The sequence below is a fragment of the Lonchura striata genome, chromosome 11 (assembly GCF_050655825.1).
Source record: "Lonchura striata isolate lonStrDom1 chromosome 11, ASM5065582v1, whole genome shotgun sequence".
Lineage (NCBI taxonomy): Eukaryota > Metazoa > Chordata > Aves > Passeriformes > Estrildidae > Lonchura > Lonchura striata.
In genome coordinates, this window is record NC_140713.1 from 25,653,197 (window position 1) to 25,673,893 (window position 20,697).

The 20,697-nt window shown below is 49.4% G+C and overlaps 2 long non-coding RNA genes across 2 annotated transcripts; both read left to right on the top strand.

Moving 5' to 3' along the window:
* Positions 1-1,157: 1,157 nt before the first annotated feature.
* LOC144246679 (uncharacterized) lies at positions 1,158-9,985 on the top strand. Its single transcript, XR_014958038.1, has 2 exons — positions 1,158-5,947; positions 6,908-9,985. It is a non-coding gene; the product is annotated as an uncharacterized LOC144246679 (long non-coding RNA).
* Positions 9,986-11,365: 1,380 nt separating this feature from the next.
* On the top strand, positions 11,366-20,196 carry LOC144246678 (uncharacterized). The gene is made up of 2 exons (XR_013340341.2): positions 11,366-16,158; positions 17,119-20,196. It is a non-coding gene; the product is annotated as an uncharacterized LOC144246678 (long non-coding RNA).
* Positions 20,197-20,697: the final 501 nt, after the last annotated feature.

Here is a 20,697-nt window from a genome sequence, read left to right on the forward strand (position 1 = left end):
TTAGGAGTTGGTGCTGATTCTGCTTTTCCACAGATATATCAAAGTGTGCTACCAAAGTGACTATTTTCTCCAGGGGAAAGCTTTCTCTCAATGACCATCAATGCATGTATGTGTTTTAATCGTGTAACCAGATGGATTAAGAAAAGCTGACACCCGTAGCAGATTTCTGTTGGATCTGTGTCTGTGAGAAGTGCGCTGTGTGCTGGAGAGGGAGAGACGCTGTTGGAGAGTGGCAACAGCGGCAGGTGTGAGCTGTTAGGATGATGGGGGCTCAGAGCAGCCCCAGGTGTGAGCTGTGAGGATGATGAGGAGGGGGCGGCTCCTCCGGGGGCTGATTTAGGGGGTTTTCCTCACATCGCTTTTGCACGGAGCTGCTGGAGAAGAGGAGTTTATGGGGGGCTCCCGGGGCTGTCTCCTGGAAGGACGGTGAGTGCTTCGGACGGGGTCTGGGGGATCACCTGGATATGCACTTGGAGACGTGGAGCATTGCTCAAAGGAGGAGCCGAGGGACAAACCCTTGTGCCGAGAAGCAGTAGCCAAACAGGTGAGCCGGTGCGCCTTTGTAGTGGGGGCTTTTGTCCTTTCCCTTTGAAATTTCGTCATCCTGAGGTTGAAATGGAGGGGTCAGTCCTGTGGTCCCGCCTTTTAAGAGGTTTGGATTGAGGTAAAATTCTCCCTTTTACCATTATTTGAGGCAGGCCCCTTGTTTTCTGCTCTTCTAGGGGACGCAATTGAAGGGGGGGAGCGCACGTTTCTGTGCCCTCGTTGGGGTGAGGTGAGCGCCGGAGCGTGGCGTCACTGTCGGGCCTTCAGAGGAAGGGAGCTGCAGCCGTGGCAGCGCTGGCAGGGCGGGGATCGCGCTGTGCCGCTGCATTCGGGGCGCTTCTTCTGCCCCCGGCCCGGCAGCGAAGGGTCCGGCGCGGAGCCCTGGCGGCAGTGCCGGGGCTGGCCGGGGCGGAAGGGGAGCTGGGCGCGGCTGGGCTGCCGCGGGCCCGCCGGAGCCGCGCCGGTGCGAGCCGTGCGGAGCCGAGCGGAGCTTTGGCCGGGCCGGCGGGCGGGGGAGGCGGCGCGGGCGGCGCGCCGGTGCCGGCCGGTGCCGCCGCTCCGGGCGCGGGGCTCGGGCGCCGCCGGGGCCCCCCGGGCCCGGTGCCGGCCCCGCCGGGCCGGGGGCAGCGGGCGGGGGTCTGCCGGCGCGGCGCCGCCTCTGCCTGCCGGAGGATCCGCTTTCCTGCCGGAGCCGCGCTGCGCCCGGGGCCGGGAGCGCGGCTCCGCATCTTCCAGCCTCCCTCGCTGCGGTGGTTTTGAGGAATTTATGGGATCCTTTTCTTTTGTTCGTAGTTGCTGTAGGAGAAGGGCCATGGTGTTACTTTTTGGTTGTTACGGTTCTTGCTTCAGGTGCGCATGACAAGGGGGTTTTTTTTGATTGAGTGTTGTTGGATTTCTTTTTGATCCGTTCTTATGTTTCTAAAGAATGTGTTCTTAAAGGTTTACAATGGTTTTTATGGGTCGTAGCATGAAGTAGACGTTAGGTTTTTAATTCGTTTGTGAAGGCTTTTATTAGCATGAGCATATGTAGTGTTTGTTTTGGTGGGTTTGAGGTAGTGTCCTGTAGTTAATCAGTGAGGTTTTTTTTAATATTGATTATTGCATTCTTGTTTATTATGTTATAGGGGTTTTATGCATTTGGCATATTTGATTGCCGCGTATGTTTTATTGTTGCAGAGAGTTCGGGAGTTATTAAAATTGTTACATTTCTCTTTTGGCGACGTGTTTATTTCTAGGTGGTATTTGTGTTTTGATGGTTTGAGGCATAATGGGTTTATTGAGTTAGGAATAATTATTTTGTTGTTGTTAATATATATATATATATTTTTTTTTAGTTTGATGTATTTGGCTGTTGTTTATTTATTAGTTTTATTTTTGGGAACATGGGTATATGGTCTTTATGCGCAGTTATTTTATCTGGGTGGTGAATTTTTTTTCCTTCGTGGTTTCGATTTTTTAATATCTGTAATTATTTGGTGGGTTTTTTTAGTTCATTTTATAGAGCATTGGGTTCTCTTTATGAGTTAGTGTAGTGGTAGAGTTTTGGTTATTTTTTTTAGAAACGTTCGGGGTCTGTTGTATGATTTGCAGTATAGTAAGTTAGTTGGGTTTTTTTTTTTTTCATTTTAGTGGTTTTTGTGATTTGCTGTGTGGATTTCTATAGGTTGTTTTAAATGTTTGTTTCATTTTTGTGATGTGATAAGAACTGTTAGTGAAAGGAGTGTAGTGTGGGTTTTTCTGCTGGTAGTTGGTTGGCTGGTGGAGCCTTTCTGAATTTTTTGGATGGTATTGGTGGGAATTTGATGCTGTTTGTTTTGGCATTTTATTTTTAGGAATTGGATTATAACTGCAAAGTTTTAACTATAACTCTAATGAAACAAAAGAAATGCATAAATATGAAAATGGAATATAAACCTTCAATTTTAAATATAAACGGAATACATATAAATAAAACATGTAACATAAATAATGTTATCCATTACTATTAGGTATTATATTGTTTGATATAGAGTATTTTATATGTATATATAAATACATATAAATAGAGATTATAAATACAAGCAAAATAACCATATAGAGTTGTATAATTAATTCGTGTGGATATATAAATATAAAAATTACAAAATAATAGAAATCAATGCAGTACATAATGCATATTTTACAGTATATGTGTTATTATAACACATTATATGTCATAAATATTATATATCAAAATATAGTACCTCAATATATTGTGATAGAAGATATAAGTACTATTAAAAATAAAATATAGAAATATTTAAATATCGTTTAAAATAAAGGGGATTTTTATTTTCTATTTGGTAGTAGGTAGGGGTTTTATTACAAAAATTATAAATATAAATAAAATAAAATTAGAAATCTATGTGTAGAAATATATCCTAAATACATTAAGATCTATATAAAAATTCAGTGGTAAGTAAATATAAGTATTAGCAGTATGTACGAAATAGAGTTTAAATAATAATTTATCTATCTTGCTACCTTATAATATATATAATATATATTTATAAATACATCAGTGTAAAGTAGAAATACAAATGTGACTATAATGATGAAAAATTATATGAATAATCAAGTATTGCTTATAGACAGAGCTTTTTTTTTTAAATTTGGTTAGAGACAGGGCTTTAATAGAAAAAATATGAATATACATTTTATTTTGATATCGTTCTAAATATGGAAATATATATTCGATGTATACAGATATATATAAAAATATAAAAAAATAAAAATAAGTATTAGGAAGAGATAGGCTATAAATAACATCATACATCAATCTACATTTAAAATGTAAATTTGAATATAAATGCAAAAAATAGAGATAAATGTAAACGGAGCTTAAATAATGGGATTTTTTTAAAGATTTTGACTTGGATGGAGGCAGGGGTTTATTTTAAGCAATATAAACCTTCTAGAAATCTAAATCTAACTATAGAAATATATAAGCAATACATTAAGATATGTACTAAAATAGAATAAAATATAATAGAAATAAATGTAAGAAATTATAAAAATTCAGTTATACATCAATATACATTATAAATCCGAATGTGAATATAAATATGAAAAATATAAAAATAAAATACATTGAAATGCAGTTTAAAAGAAAAGGTTTTTTCTTTTGGTTCTTGTTGGGTTAGAGGCAAGGGGTTTTTTTTTGTTGGCGTTCTTTTCCGCGCGGGATATTTTGGGGCATTTGCTACCGAGGATGTTCCGGAGGGGACGGCGCCCGTTCTTTTTGCCGCCTGCCCCGCCCGCGGCCCCGAGGCGAGCGGCGGCCCCCGGCGGTGGCGGGCGGCAGTGCTGCCGCCTTGTGGACAGAGGTGGGTACTACAGACACAGCCCGCGGGCGCCATCTTGGGAGTGGCTTGGCGCGGACTCGGCTTGACCTTCTCAAGAGGGTGCAAAAACGAGGACAAGAAAGTCGAGGACCCGTGTCTGTTTTCCACACTGCCTGAATTGCCCGCACCGCCGGCGCCCCCCTAGGGGATTTTCCGCGGCAGTTCTGGTGCCGTGCACACGGGCTGTGGGGTCAGCAGCACCGCGAGCCTGCGGGATTTTGGCACGAGCCGACAGGCATCGGCAAAACGCCTGTCTCCGTCAAGGTCCTCACGGGCCGCCATCTTGCGAGTGCTTGTCGCGCACTCTCTTGACAAGTGCTGCCGCCTTGTGGACAGAGGGTGGTACTGCAGCCCCCCAGCCAGCGCCCGGCAAAACCACCGAGACGGGGCGGGAGCGAGCGGCGAGTGGGGCGGTGTCTGTGAGTGAGGGGAGGGCTGAAGGCGGCTCAGCGGCGGCGAGGATGGCGGCGAGGGCAGCCCGGTGGGGCCGGTGCCGGCGGGCGGCGGAGGCGCGGTCGCAGCGCTCCCGGGCCGCGGCCGAGCGGCATCGGAGCAGGGCTGCGCCGCCTTTCCCGGCCCCGCGCCCCTCTCCAGACGCCGGGAGCGGCCGCGTGCCGGAAAATGCCGCCGGGGCGGCGGAGCGGGGCCCTGGCTCTGCCCGCCCCTCCTGCCGCCCTCCTTGGAATGGTTCGAGGCGTTATGGGTTTATTGAGGTAGGAATAATTATTTTGTTGTTGTTAATTTAATGTGGGTTTTTTTTTATTTGTTTGTTTTTGTCGTTTGATGTATTTGGTTTGTAGAGCAGGAACTGCAGACAGAATCCTGCAGAAGTAATATGGAATTTGTCCTCCCAAAACCCACCCGGCTTCAAACCACTTTCAGCACGTGGTCTTCCTTAGCAGCACATGGTTCCCCCATGCTTGAGAGGCGCTGCACTCTACTTTTCTCTCCACCTTTGCTGACAGATCCTGCTGAAGGCTGAGGACAAAGCCCTACCGCTACACGGACAAAGCAGCAGACCTGGTTCGGGAAGCCAGCGTGCTCCAGGTTGCTACAGGACTCTGATCAAACATCAGCATCCCCGTCTCTCACATTGATGGTATGTGGTAACCCCTTAAGAACAGAACTCCACGACTTGGGGCTACCTTTTCTAACCCTAAGCAACAAACTGGGGATGGATAACTCTAGAGATCCTGTTATGTAAGGATCTCCAGGATTCAGCCCTCCATGTGTCCTTGGAATCAGCAGAGTTTCCACTTTACTCCCAGACGTAATTTTTGATGTGGTTGTGCCACTTTAACGGTATTTGAAATCTCTCTTCGTGTTCTTGCAGCAGCATTATTGAACTACAATGGAAATGTAGTCCTGCCTGAAGCTGTTCACAGAATCGTGGAATCCCAGAAGGGTTTGGATGGGAAGGCACCTTTTTTTAAAGCTCATCCCGTTCCACCCCCTGCCATGGGCAGGGACACCTTCCACCATGCCAGGGTGCTCTAAGCCCTGTCCAGCCTGGCCTTGGACACTTCCATGGATCCGGGGGCAGCCACAGCTTCTCTGGGCAACCTGTGCTGGACAGCAGCTTTGAAAGGCAGAATGAAGTACAGCTGTGATTTTTGTGCTGCCCCCAACATTGTATTGCCTGGCAAATGTGCCTTTGAATTTTTTTTTTTTTTTTTTTTTTTAAGGTTTTCTTGTTTGTTTTGTTTGCTTTCGTTTTTTTTTTTTTTTTTTTTTTTTTTGTTGTTTTGTTTTTGGGTTTTTTTGGGAACTAAAAAGATACCTTGTGTTCCTGGAATGTTGCATTCTACCTCTGTTGTTTTCCCAGTTAGTCTGGATCCTCTGCTTACATTTTTTCCTTCACTTATTAGATGTCGTGGATATGCTGGCTGTTCTGATGGAGGGCAGTGATGGCTTAGATGAGGAAATTGTGTTCTCTTTAAATGAAGGCGTGATTATCCAGACATTTCCCTTCAGTGCTGTTGTCCCTGCTGCATTAGCAGCCAGGAATATGCTGTTGCTTCAGTCTGAAAACGGAACAGGTACAGTTTTTTTTTTTTATGTTTTATGTGTCGTTTCTAGCAGTGGAGTGAAAGTGGCATCATTTCTACTCTCTTGTAATAATTTTTTACCGTTTATAATTTTTTACCTTGAGGCATGTTATTACCTTCCCTGCAAGCAGAAGGAGGTGCAGATTGATGGTGTTTTGTGCTCAAGAGGGGCATTGAAGCTCTGTAGGTGCTTCTGCCCTAATTCCCTGACCCTGAAGAGAAGGGACACTGTCCCTGCATGGACAGTCTTGGTCTGGAAGTAGTTGGCCTCAGTAACACAGCGTTTTAAGGGCAGAGCATGGCGATCAGGAGAGGAAGGTGTTTCCCGTGCCTGTGGGCAGCTCTTCCCGAGATCAGGGAGAGGGGACTGCCTTGTTAAGTAGGAAATGGATGCGTTTCCCAAGGAAAACTTCAGAAATTAAGCTCCAGGGGCAAATACTGCGAGGTTCTACTACCTCCTTGAGGACAGCGTTAAAACCACAGGGGCATCAGCAGGGCTTGGAACAGGACTGGCCAACCGCAGAGCACCTCACGAAGCCCTGTCTGTGTATGTGGCAGTCGAGTAGCACCTGGGGGGTGCTGAAAGTCCCAGTTCTGACAGAAAATTCTGTTTAACTTGTACACGTTGGCTGGGTGTATCCCCCCAGTACAGCTCGGTTCTTCTCTGAGGCGGTGCCTGGCAGGGTGTCTCCCTGTAAAGAGACGGGCGTGTTTTTGGCACAAGACAGCGAAGGTGGATTGTTTGCTTCAGCAGGAGCTGATGATGTCTGGAGGGTTTTTCAGGTACCTCTGCAGTCAGGAGCACGTGTCTAGGTCACTGCGAACACTTTTTGATCTCGTTCAGTTCTTTTCTGCGTGAGGCTCTGTGGGCTGCTGGCAAGGCCCAAAGTAAGGAAGGTTGCCCCAGTGTCCGTGCTCATGTCAATAGTTTAATTTATTTGGCTTTTCTAGGAGCAGATGTCGTGGAGGACTTTGTTGCTGTTTTCACTGGCCTCCTGCACTCTCCGAGAGAGCCCCTTTCTCCCTGCTTGACGTTCCAGCTCTGTGACAAAGCTGCTAAGTATCCTCAGCTCTACCAGTTTAACCGATACTATAGACTCTGGATGCCCAAGTAGTCCCAGGAACCTGTGGTATGGAATACCTGAAGTCACTGAATTCTTGAGCCAGTATTCCTATAAAATCCTCACAGTTGACAGAGGTTACATTTCCATCAGGAACAGCGTTTTTATTGAGGAGGTAATTCTGCATCCTTGTTGATCGTGCTGGGGACACACGTTTGCTCCAGGGCTTTTCTCTGATGACACAAGAGGTCTCTGTGGTGTTTGGGAGGCGATACCAGGCCTCAGGGCTCATACAGAGACTCCTCAGCAGGCACAGCAGAGCCTGGTGTGCGCTGTGGCCTCTGTTTACAGTGCCCGGAGTTCCCCCAGGTGGGTGGAGGATCACAGGCCCCTGGGCTGGGTTTGGTGAGTTTTTCTCAGTTCAGCAGTGTGAACACTCCAGATACCCCTGGGGACACTACTGGACAGCTCTGTTCTAGCAGGACTGCACGCCTGTGCTCCCAGAGCTTCAGTTCAGAGCTCATCTCAAACCAAAGGTGGCTGAAGAGACTTTTGTTTCATACTCATCACTGTTTTTCTCTTACGCTTTTTGTTTCGCTTTAAACAGTTTGAAAACCACAAGGAGGTCAGGCAAGAGCCTTCTGTGGCACCGGATTCTGTATTTGCTACTTTGCTGAAGGGAGCCTGGGAGAGAGGAAGCAGTACCTTCCTGGAAGATGGTGTTCAGACAAAGTGGAGAGACTTGGCTTCCCGGCTCCCCCCACCTGAGCAGCTTTTGTTGGGAGTAAAGCACGTGCTGCTGTACCTTAAACCTACAGTGGAGAACTTCAGCAGATAATACTGTAGTGATGCTTGGTTTACTTTATGGCACAAGTTACAAATGACTCAGCTGCTAAAACTTAGGTTCCAGTGCTGTAGCTCTTTTTCCTCGACTCGCCTCCGAGGGTACGCAGCACCATACAAAACTGCACCTAATTTGTAAACAAATGTCAGTTGTTCTGATTATTGAAGCTGGGCTTTATTCAGTTGTGTGTGCTGTGGCCAGGTCCTTTGTACAAATAGTATACGGAGGGTGGGGAAACCAGAACTGCACATTCCTTGTGATATGTATGGGATTTTGGGGGGGGTTAAATGAAAAGGAGATGCAAAATGAGGGAATTGCTTTTAGATGTAACTATTCTTGTCCTAAAGGAGCCATCAGCTCTGTCCCGAGAGTTGAGTTACAAGTGTGTGTTGAAAGAGCCGCAAGCCTTTAGGGGCTGCAATTTGTGTGCCCTGGAATGAGGTGCCCTGAGGAAATGTGTGAGCCGGAGGGAGCCGAGCTGTGGGAGTGGGCGAATGGAGGCGGGTGCGGGCGGGAATAGCCGAGCGTGGCCGAAAGTGGCCGGGAGGGCCCGTGGAGGCGAGTGGAGCCGAGCTGCGCCGAAGAGGCGAGTGGGGCCGAATGCGGTCGGAAATAGCCGAGCTTAGCCGAAAGTAACCGAAGCTGGCCGAGGAGCCGAGCGTAGCCGAGCGGCTCCGAGTACAGCCGAGGCGAGCCGAGCTTTGCCGAAGAGGCTAATCGAGCCGAATGCGGCTGGTAATAGCCGAGCGTGGCCCAAAGTAGCCGAAGCTGGCCGAGGAGCCGAGTCCAGCCGAACCGAGCCGAGCTCGGCCGAGCGCAGCAGCCCGGGCAGGGCGGGGCGCCGGGGCGGAGCCGGGGCGCTGGGAGGATCCCCTCCTGTCCCTCTCTCTACCGCTCCATCCTCCTCCCCGTATTCCCCTCAGTTACCTCTCTTTCCCCCGTTTCCGTGTCCCCCCCCAAACTCGGCTCCTTCCTGTCCTGTCCCTGCCCTGCTCCTCCGTTCCATTCCCCCTCTCTCCCTCCTCTGTTCACCGTCCCTCTTCCTCCCCTGCCGGCCTTTCCCTTCCCCGCCCGCTTTCCTCCGCAGCCCGTCCTCCCTCCCCGACCTTTCGCATGCCCCGCTCTCCCTCCTCTCTTCCCGTCGCCCCTTCGCTTCTTTCCCCCGCAGCCGCGGGGCTCGGGGCGCCGGAGAATAAAGCCCCGAGGGCCGGAGCCCGGCGCCCCCCGGGCCTTGCGGGAGTCCCCGCACGGGGCCGGAGGCTCTCGGCGGATCCCCCGCGCCGCTCGGACCCCGCCCCGGCGCTGCCGGACCTGCGGCTCCGCCGGCATCGCGCTGCGAGCGGCCCCCGCTCTGTGCCGTGCCGGCCGTGCCGCGTCCCCGCCGCCTCTGCCGCTCCCTCTTTCTGCCCCTGGCCCGCGACAGCGAGGCGGGGCAGGAGCTTCGAGCCTTCTGGGGGCTGCCCCCCCTTCCTTGTTGCGGCGGAGTCCCTTTCTGGGGGGATGGACGCGTGGGAAGGGCTGGAAGGGAGTGCTGGGCTGCTGTCCGGGGCAGTTGGACTCGTCCTGTGCCTTCTTCGGGAGTCAGGGTTAGGGGCTGAAGACTCGGGGCTCTGATGTCATTTGGGGCACCCCAAGGTCGCTAGGAGAGGGACGCACACTGCGGTGGGGGAGCGGGTGGGTGGCAGATGAGAGGGGGGGTCACGCTGGGTGCCGTCCCGCAGAGGGACCCAAAGCTACCCCAAAATTCCCAGGGAGGGGTGTGTGTAGAATACTAAAACCTGGCAAGTGTTTCTTTTTCACAGGTATTGGTAAAGAATAGGAAGCTATGGCTAAACTAATTTGAAAAGAAGCCCTCTCTCGATCCACTCATTTGTACCCAGGAATGTAGGAAACTCTGACTGTGGATGGGCAGTAGTTTTGAAAATCATGCCGTAGCCTTTTTCTCTAGGAACGAACCAAGCGAGTGCCCTGAAACCAGCGGAGCAGCTGCAGGGGCTAAATGGAACAGAAAGGGCTCCCCGGCACCTTTTGCCTCCGTTCTCTGCCATTCCTCAAAACGTGTCGCAGCCCCGGAAGAGGCGTTTGTCATTCCAGCCTGCCAAAATAAAGACCTGTAAAATCCTAGCTCTGCCTTTTGTTTAACGTGTTCTTACTTTCTATTTATGTCATCACAGAAAGCAAGGAAAGAAGAAATGTGACTGGTTCCCACTATTGCTCCATGCAGGCATTTTTAAAGGCTTCTGTACTTCTATCCTCTTTTTCCACTCCAAGCTTCATTTTTCCCCTCCTTTTTCGAGGTCTGCTGCTTTGGGTGTCCCAAGGAGGGCTGGGTTCCTCAGCAGGGGTCTTAGGAGTTGGTGCTGATTCTGCTTTTCCACAGATATATCAAAGTGTGCTACCAAAGTGACTATTTTCTCCAGGGGAAAGCTTTCTCTCAATGACCATCAATGCATGTATGTGTTTTAATCGTGTAACCAGATGGATTAAGAAAAGCTGACACCCGTAGCAGATTTCTGTTGGATCTGTGTCTGTGAGAAGTGCGCTGTGTGCTGGAGAGGGAGAGACGCTGTTGGAGAGTGGCAACAGCGGCAGGTGTGAGCTGTTAGGATGATGGGGGCTCAGAGCAGCCCCAGGTGTGAGCTGTGAGGATGATGAGGAGGGGGCGGCTCCTCCGGGGGCTGATTTAGGGGGTTTTCCTCACATCGCTTTTGCACGGAGCTGCTGGAGAAGAGGAGTTTATGGGGGGCTCCCGGGGCTGTCTCCTGGAAGGACGGTGAGTGCTTCGGACGGGGTCTGGGGGATCACCTGGATATGCACTTGGAGACGTGGAGCATTGCTCAAAGGAGGAGCCGAGGGACAAACCCTTGTGCCGAGAAGCAGTAGCCAAACAGGTGAGCCGGTGCGCCTTTGTAGTGGGGGCTTTTGTCCTTTCCCTTTGAAATTTCGTCATCCTGAGGTTGAAATGGAGGGGTCAGTCCTGTGGTCCCGCCTTTTAAGAGGTTTGGATTGAGGTAAAATTCTCCCTTTTACCATTATTTGAGGCAGGCCCCTTGTTTTCTGCTCTTCTAGGGGACGCAATTGAAGGGGGGGAGCGCACGTTTCTGTGCCCTCGTTGGGGTGAGGTGAGCGCCGGAGCGTGGCGTCACTGTCGGGCCTTCAGAGGAAGGGAGCTGCAGCCGTGGCAGCGCTGGCAGGGCGGGGATCGCGCTGTGCCGCTGCATTCGGGGCGCTTCTTCTGCCCCCGGCCCGGCAGCGAAGGGTCCGGCGCGGAGCCCTGGCGGCAGTGCCGGGGCTGGCCGGGGCGGAAGGGGAGCTGGGCGCGGCTGGGCTGCCGCGGGCCCGCCGGAGCCGCGCCGGTGCGAGCCGTGCGGAGCCGAGCGGAGCTTTGGCCGGGCCGGCGGGCGGGGGAGGCGGCGCGGGCGGCGCGCCGGTGCCGGCCGGTGCCGCCGCTCCGGGCGCGGGGCTCGGGCGCCGCCGGGGCCCCCCGGGCCCGGTGCCGGCCCCGCCGGGCCGGGGGCAGCGGGCGGGGGTCTGCCGGCGCGGCGCCGCCTCTGCCTGCCGGAGGATCCGCTTTCCTGCCGGAGCCGCGCTGCGCCCGGGGCCGGGAGCGCGGCTCCGCATCTTCCAGCCTCCCTCGCTGCGGTGGTTTTGAGGAATTTATGGGATCCTTTTCTTTTGTTCGTAGTTGCTGTAGGAGAAGGGCCATGGTGTTACTTTTTGGTTGTTACGGTTCTTGCTTCAGGTGCGCATGACAAGGGGGTTTTTTTTGATTGAGTGTTGTTGGATTTCTTTTTGATCCGTTCTTATGTTTCTAAAGAATGTGTTCTTAAAGGTTTACAATGGTTTTTATGGGTCGTAGCATGAAGTAGACGTTAGGTTTTTAATTCGTTTGTGAAGGCTTTTATTAGCATGAGCATATGTAGTGTTTGTTTTGGTGGGTTTGAGGTAGTGTCCTGTAGTTAATCAGTGAGGTTTTTTTTAATATTGATTATTGCATTCTTGTTTATTATGTTATAGGGGTTTTATGCATTTGGCATATTTGATTGCCGCGTATGTTTTATTGTTGCAGAGAGTTCGGGAGTTATTAAAATTGTTACATTTCTCTTTTGGCGACGTGTTTATTTCTAGGTGGTATTTGTGTTTTGATGGTTTGAGGCATAATGGGTTTATTGAGTTAGGAATAATTATTTTGTTGTTGTTAATATATATATATATTTTTTTTTAGTTTGATGTATTTGGTTGTTGTTTATTTATTAGTTTTATTTTTGGGAACATGGGTATATCTATGGTGGGTCTTTATGCGCAGTTATTTTATCTGGGTGGTGAATTTTTTTTCCTTCGTGGTTTCGATTTTTTAATATCTGTAATTATTTGGTGGGTTTTTTTAGTTCATTTTATAGAGCATTGGGTTCTCTTTATGAGTTAGTGTAGTGGTAGAGTTTTGGTTATTTTTTTTAGAAACGTTCGGGGTCTGTTGTATGATTTGCAGTATAGTAAGTTAGTTGGGTTTTTTTTTTTTTCATTTTAGTGGTTTTTGTGATTTGCTGTGTGGATTTCTATAGGTTGTTTTAAATGTTTGTTTCATTTTTGTGATGTGATAAGAACTGTTAGTGAAAGGAGTGTAGTGTGGGTTTTTCTGCTGGTAGTTGGTTGGCTGGTGGAGCCTTTCTGAATTTTTTGGATGGTATTGGTGGGAATTTGATGCTGTTTGTTTTGGCATTTTATTTTTAGGAATTGGATTATAACTGCAAAGTTTTAACTATAACTCTAATGAAACAAAAGAAATGCATAAATATGAAAATGGAATATAAACCTTCAATTTTAAATATAAACGGAATACATATAAATAAAACATGTAACATAAATAATGTTATCCATTACTATTAGGTATTATATTGTTTGATATAGAGTATTTTATATGTATATATAAATACATATAAATAGAGATTATAAATACAAGCAAAATAACCATATAGAGTTGTATAATTAATTCGTGTGGATATATAAATATAAAAATTACAAAATAATAGAAATCAATGCAGTACATAATGCATATTTTACAGTATATGTGTTATTATAACACATTATATGTCATAAATATTATATATCAAAATATAGTACCTCAATATATTGTGATAGAAGATATAAGTACTATTAAAAATAAAATATAGAAATATTTAAATATCGTTTAAAATAAAGGGGATTTTTATTTTCTATTTGGTAGTAGGTAGGGGTTTTATTACAAAAATTATAAATATAAATAAAATAAAATTAGAAATCTATGTGTAGAAATATATCCTAAATACATTAAGATCTATATAAAAATTCAGTGGTAAGTAAATATAAGTATTAGCAGTATGTACGAAATAGAGTTTAAATAATAATTTATCTATCTTGCTACCTTATAATATATATAATATATATTTATAAATACATCAGTGTAAAGTAGAAATACAAATGTGACTATAATGATGAAAAATTATATGAATAATCAAGTATTGCTTATAGACAGAGCTTTTTTTTTTAAATTTGGTTAGAGACAGGGCTTTAATAGAAAAAATATGAATATACATTTTATTTTGATATCGTTCTAAATATGGAAATATATATTCGATGTATACAGATATATATAAAAATATAAAAAAATAAAAATAAGTATTAGGAAGAGATAGGCTATAAATAATATCATACATCAATCTACATTTAAAATGTAAATTTGAATATAAATGCAAAAAATAGAGATAAATGTAAACGGAGCTTAAATAATGGGATTTTTTTAAAGATTTTGACTTGGATGGAGGCAGGGGTTTATTTTAAGCAATATAAACCTTCTAGAAATCTAAATCTAACTATAGAAATATATAAGCAATACATTAAGATATGTACTAAAATAGAATAAAATATAATAGAAATAAATGTAAGAAATTATAAAAATTCAGTTATACATCAATATACATTATAAATCCGAATGTGAATATAAATATGAAAAATATAAAAATAAAATACATTGAAATGCAGTTTAAAAGAAAAGGTTTTTTCTTTTGGTTCTTGTTGGGTTAGAGGCAAGGGGTTTTTTTTTGTTGGCGTTCTTTTCCGCGCGGGATATTTTGGGGCATTTGCTACCGAGGATGTTCCGGAGGGGACGGCGCCCGTTCTTTTTGCCGCCTGCCCCGCCCGCGGCCCCGAGGCGAGCGGCGGCCCCCGGCGGTGGCGGGCGGCAGTGCTGCCGCCTTGTGGACAGAGGTGGGTACTACAGACACAGCCCGCGGGCGCCATCTTGGGAGTGGCTTGGCGCGGACTCGGCTTGACCTTCTCAAGAGGGTGCAAAAACGAGGACAAGAAAGTCGAGGACCCGTGTCTGTTTTCCACACTGCCTGAATTGCCCGCACCGCCGGCGCCCCCCTAGGGGATTTTCCGCGGCAGTTCTGGTGCCGTGCACACGGGCTGTGGGGTCAGCAGCACCGCGAGCCTGCGGGATTTTGGCACGAGCCGACAGGCATCGGCAAAACGCCTGTCTCCGTCAAGGTCCTCACGGGCCGCCATCTTGCGAGTGCTTGTCGCGCACTCTCTTGACAAGTGCTGCCGCCTTGTGGACAGAGGGTGGTACTGCAGCCCCCCAGCCAGCGCCCGGCAAAACCACCGAGACGGGGCGGGAGCGAGCGGCGAGTGGGGCGGTGTCTGTGAGTGAGGGGAGGGCTGAAGGCGGCTCAGCGGCGGCGAGGATGGCGGCGAGGGCAGCCCGGTGGGGCCGGTGCCGGCGGGCGGCGGAGGCGCGGTCGCAGCGCTCCCGGGCCGCGGCCGAGCGGCATCGGAGCAGGGCTGCGCCGCCTTTCCCGGCCCCGCGCCCCTCTCCAGACGCCGGGAGCGGCCGCGTGCCGGAAAATGCCGCCGGGGCGGCGGAGCGGGGCCCTGGCTCTGCCCGCCCCTCCTGCCGCCCTCCTTGGAATGGTTCGAGGCGTTATGGGTTTATTGAGGTAGGAATAATTATTTTGTTGTTGTTAATTTAATGTGGGTTTTTTTTTATTTGTTTGTTTTTGTCGTTTGATGTATTTGGTTTGTAGAGCAGGAACTGCAGACAGAATCCTGCAGAAGTAATATGGAATTTGTCCTCCCAAAACCCACCCGGCTTCAAACCACTTTCAGCACGTGGTCTTCCTTAGCAGCACATGGTTCCCCCATGCTTGAGAGGCGCTGCACTCTACTTTTCTCTCCACCTTTGCTGACAGATCCTGCTGAAGGCTGAGGACAAAGCCCTACCGCTACACGGACAAAGCAGCAGACCTGGTTCGGGAAGCCAGCGTGCTCCAGGTTGCTACAGGACTCTGATCAAACATCAGCATCCCCGTCTCTCACATTGATGGTATGTGGTAACCCCTTAAGAACAGAACTCCACGACTTGGGGCTACCTTTTCTAACCCTAAGCAACAAACTGGGGATGGATAACTCTAGAGATCCTGTTATGTAAGGATCTCCAGGATTCAGCCCTCCATGTGTCCTTGGAATCAGCAGAGTTTCCACTTTACTCCCAGACGTAATTTTTGATGTGGTTGTGCCACTTTAACGGTATTTGAAATCTCTCTTCGTGTTCTTGCAGCAGCATTATTGAACTACAATGGAAATGTAGTCCTGCCTGAAGCTGTTCACAGAATCGTGGAATCCCAGAAGGGTTTGGATGGGAAGGCACCTTTTTTTAAAGCTCATCCCGTTCCACCCCCTGCCATGGGCAGGGACACCTTCCACCATGCCAGGGTGCTCTAAGCCCTGTCCAGCCTGGCCTTGGACACTTCCATGGATCCGGGGGCAGCCACAGCTTCTCTGGGCAACCTGTGCTGGACAGCAGCTTTGAAAGGCAGAATGAAGTACAGCTGTGATTTTTGTGCTGCCCCCAACATTGTATTGCCTGGCAAATGTGCCTTTGAATTTTTTTTTTTTTTTTTTTTTTTAAGGTTTTCTTGTTTGTTTTGTTTGCTTTCGTTTTTTTTTTTTTTTTTTTTTTTGTTGTTTTGTTTTTGGGTTTTTTTGGGAACTAAAAAGATACCTTGTGTTCCTGGAATGTTGCATTCTACCTCTGTTGTTTTCCCAGTTAGTCTGGATCCTCTGCTTACATTTTTTCCTTCACTTATTAGATGTCGTGGATATGCTGGCTGTTCTGATGGAGGGCAGTGATGGCTTAGATGAGGAAATTGTGTTCTCTTTAAATGAAGGCGTGATTATCCAGACATTTCCCTTCAGTGCTGTTGTCCCTGCTGCATTAGCAGCCAGGAATATGCTGTTGCTTCAGTCTGAAAACGGAACAGGTACAGTTTTTTTTTTTTATGTTTTATGTGTCGTTTCTAGCAGTGGAGTGAAAGTGGCATCATTTCTACTCTCTTGTAATAATTTTTTACCGTTTATAATTTTTTACCTTGAGGCATGTTATTACCTTCCCTGCAAGCAGAAGGAGGTGCAGATTGATGGTGTTTTGTGCTCAAGAGGGGCATTGAAGCTCTGTAGGTGCTTCTGCCCTAATTCCCTGACCCTGAAGAGAAGGGACACTGTCCCTGCATGGACAGTCTTGGTCTGGAAGTAGTTGGCCTCAGTAACACAGCGTTTTAAGGGCAGAGCATGGCGATCAGGAGAGGAAGGTGTTTCCCGTGCCTGTGGGCAGCTCTTCCCGAGATCAGGGAGAGGGGACTGCCTTGTTAAGTAGGAAATGGATGCGTTTCCCAAGGAAAACTTCAGAAATTAAGCTCCAGGGGCAAATACTGCGAGGTTCTACTACCTCCTTGAGGACAGCGTTAAAACCACAGGGGCATCAGCAGGGCTTGGAACAGGACTGGCCAACCGCAGAGCACCTCACGAAGCCCTGTCTGTGTATGTGGCAGTCGAGTAGCACCTGGGGGGTGCTGAAAGTCCCAGTTCTGACAGAAAATTCTGTTTAACTTGTACACGTTGGCTGGGTGTATCCCCCCAGTACAGCTCGGTTCTTCTCTGAGGCGGTGCCTGGCAGGGTGTCTCCCTGTAAAGAGACGGGCGTGTTTTTGGCACAAGACAGCGAAGGTGGATTGTTTGCTTCAGCAGGAGCTGATGATGTCTGGAGGGTTTTTCAGGTACCTCTGCAGTCAGGAGCACGTGTCTAGGTCACTGCGAACACTTTTTGATCTCGTTCAGTTCTTTTCTGCGTGAGGCTCTGTGGGCTGCTGGCAAGGCCCAAAGTAAGGAAGGTTGCCCCAGTGTCCGTGCTCATGTCAATAGTTTAATTTATTTGGCTTTTCTAGGAGCAGATGTCGTGGAGGACTTTGTTGCTGTTTTCACTGGCCTCCTGCACTCTCCGAGAGAGCCCCTTTCTCCCTGCTTGACGTTCCAGCTCTGTGACAAAGCTGCTAAGTATCCTCAGCTCTACCAGTTTAACCGATACTATAGACTCTGGATGCCCAAGTAGTCCCAGGAACCTGTGGTATGGAATACCTGAAGTCACTGAATTCTTGAGCCAGTATTCCTATAAAATCCTCACAGTTGACAGAGGTTACATTTCCATCAGGAACAGCGTTTTTATTGAGGAGGTAATTCTGCATCCTTGTTGATCGTGCTGGGGACACACGTTTGCTCCAGGGCTTTTCTCTGATGACACAAGAGGTCTCTGTGGTGTTTGGGAGGCGATACCAGGCCTCAGGGCTCATACAGAGACTCCTCAGCAGGCACAGCAGAGCCTGGTGTGCGCTGTGGCCTCTGTTTACAGTGCCCGGAGTTCCCCCAGGTGGGTGGAGGATCACAGGCCCCTGGGCTGGGTTTGGTGAGTTTTTCTCAGTTCAGCAGTGTGAACACTCCAGATACCCCTGGGGACACTACTGGACAGCTCTGTTCTAGCAGGACTGCACGCCTGTGCTCCCAGAGCTTCAGTTCAGAGCTCATCTCAAACCAAAGGTGGCTGAAGAGACTTTTGTTTCATACTCATCACTGTTTTTCTCTTACGCTTTTTGTTTCGCTTTAAACAGTTTGAAAACCACAAGGAGGTCAGGCAAGAGCCTTCTGTGGCACCGGATTCTGTATTTGCTACTTTGCTGAAGGGAGCCTGGGAGAGAGGAAGCAGTACCTTCCTGGAAGATGGTGTTCAGACAAAGTGGAGAGACTTGGCTTCCCGGCTCCCCCCACCTGAGCAGCTTTTGTTGGGAGTAAAGCACGTGCTGCTGTACCTTAAACCTACAGTGGAGAACTTCAGCAGATAATACTGTAGTGATGCTTGGTTTACTTTATGGCACAAGTTACAAATGACTCAGCTGCTAAAACTTAGGTTCCAGTGCTGTAGCTCTTTTTCCTCGACTCGCCTCCGAGGGTACGCAGCACCATACAAAACTGCACCTAATTTGTAAACAAATGTCAGTTGTTCTGATTATTGAAGCTGGGCTTTATTCAGTTGTGTGTGCTGTGGCCAGGTCCTTTGTACAAATAGTATACGGAGGGTGGGGAAACCAGAACTGCACATTCCTTGTGATATGTATGGGATTTTGGGGGGGGTTAAATGAAAAGGAGATGCAAAATGAGGGAATTGCTTTTAGATGTAACTATTCTTGTCCTAAAGGAGCCATCAGCTCTGTCCCGAGAGTTGAGTTACAAGTGTGTGTTGAAAGAGCCGCAAGCCTTTAGGGGCTGCAATTTGTGTGCCCTGGAATGAGGTGCCCTGAGGAAATGTGTGAGCCGGAGGGAGCCGAGCTGTGGGAGTGGGCGAATGGAGGCGGGTGCGGGCGGGAATAGCCGAGCGTGGCCGAAAGTGGCCGGGAGGGCCCGTGGAGGCGAGTGGAGCCGAGCTGCGCCGAAGAGGCGAGTGGGGCCGAATGCGGTCGGAAATAGCCGAGCTTAGCCGAAAGTAACCGAAGCTGGCCGAGGAGCCGAGCGTAGCCGAGCGGCTCCGAGTACAGCCGAGGCGAGCCGAGCTTTGCCGAAGAGGCTAATCGAGCCGAATGCGGCTGGTAATAGCCGAGCGTGGCCCAAAGTAGCCGAAGCTGGCCGAGGAGCCGAGTCCAGCCGAACCGAGCCGAGCTCGGCCGAGCGCAGCAGCCCGGGCAGGGCGGGGCGCCGGGGCGGAGCCGGGGCGCTGGGAGGATCCCCTCCTGTCCCTCTCTCTACCGCTCCATCCTCCTCCCCGTATTCCCCTCAGTTACCTCTCTTTCCCCCGTTTCCGTGTCCCCCCCCAAACTCGGCTCCTTCCTGTCCTGTCCCTGCCCTGCTCCTCCGTTCCATTCCCCCTCTCTCCCTCCTCTGTTCACCGTCCCTCTTCCTCCCCTGCCGGCCTTTCCCTTCCCCGCCCGCTTTCCTCCGCAGCCCGTCCTCCCTCCCCGACCTTTCGCATGCCCCGCTCTCCCTCCTCTCTTCCCGTCGCCCCTTCGCTTCTTTCCCCCGCAGCCGCGGGGCTCGGGGCGCCGGAGAATAAAGCCCCGAGGGCCGGAGCCCGGCGCCCCCCGGGCCTTGCGGGAGTCCCCGCACGGGGCCGGAGGCTCTCGGCGGATCCCCCGCGCCGCTCGGACCCCGCCCCGGCGCTGCCGGACCTGCGGCTCCGCCGGCATCGCGCTGCGAGCGGCCCCCGCTCTGTGCCGTGCCGGCCGTGCCGCGTCCCCGCCGCCTCTGCCGCTCCCTCTTTCTGCCCCTGGCCCGCGACAGCGAGGCGGGGCAGGAGCTTCGAGCCTTCTGGGGGCTGCCCCCCCTTCCTTGTTGCGGCGGAGTCCCTTTCTGGGGGGATGGACGCGTGGGAAGGGCTGGAAGGGAGTGCTGGGCTGCTGTCCGGGGCAGTTGGACTCGTCCTGTGCCTTCTTCGGGAGTCAGGGTTAGGGGCTGAAGACTCGGGGCTCTGATGTCATTTGGGGCACCCCAAGGTCGCTAGGAGAGGGACGCACACTGCGGTGGGGGAGCGGGTGGGTGGCAGATGAGAGGGGGGGTCACGCTGGGTGCCGTCCCGCAGAGGGACCCAAAGCTACCCCAAAATTCCCAGGGAGGGGTGTGTGTAGAATACTAAAACCTGGCAAGTGTTTCTTTTTCACAGGTATTGGTAAAGAATAGGAAGCTATGGCTAAACTAATTTGAAAAGAAGCCCTCTCTCGATCCACTCATTTGTACCCAGGAATGTAGGAAACTCTGACTGTGGATGGGCAGTAGTTTTGAAAATCATGCCGTAGCCTTTTTCTCTAGGAACGAACCAAGCGAGTGCCCTGAAACCAGCGGAGCAGCTGCAGGGGCTAAATGGAACAGAAAGGGCTCCCCGGCACCTTTTGCCTCCGTTCTCTGCCATTCCTCAAAACGTGTCGCAGCCCCGGAAGAGGCGTTTGTCATTCCAGCCTGCCAAAATAAAGACCTGTAAAATCCTAGCTCTGCCTTTTGTTTAACGTGTTCTTACTTTCTATTTATGTCATCACAGAAAGCAAGGAAAGAAGAAATGTGACTGGTTCCCACTATTGCTCCATGCAGGCATTTTTAAAGGCTTCTGTACTTCTATCCTCTTTTTCCACTCCAAGCTTCATTTTTCCCCTCCTTTTTCGAGGTCTGCTGCTTTGGGTGTCCCAAGGAGGGCTGGGTTCCTCAGCAGGGGTCTTAGGAGTTGGTGCTGATTCTGCTTTTCCACAGATATATCAAAGTGTGCTACCAAAGTGACTATTTTCTCCAGGGGAAAGCTTTCTCTCAATGACCATCAATGCATGTATGTGTTTTAATCGTGTAACCAGATGGATTAAGAAAAGCTGACACCCGTAGCAGATTTCTGTTGGATCTGTGTCTGTGAGAAGTGCGCTGTGTGCTGGAGAGGGAGAGACGCTGTTGGAGAGTGGCAACAGCGGCAGGTGTGAGCTGTTAGGATGATGGGGGCTCAGAGC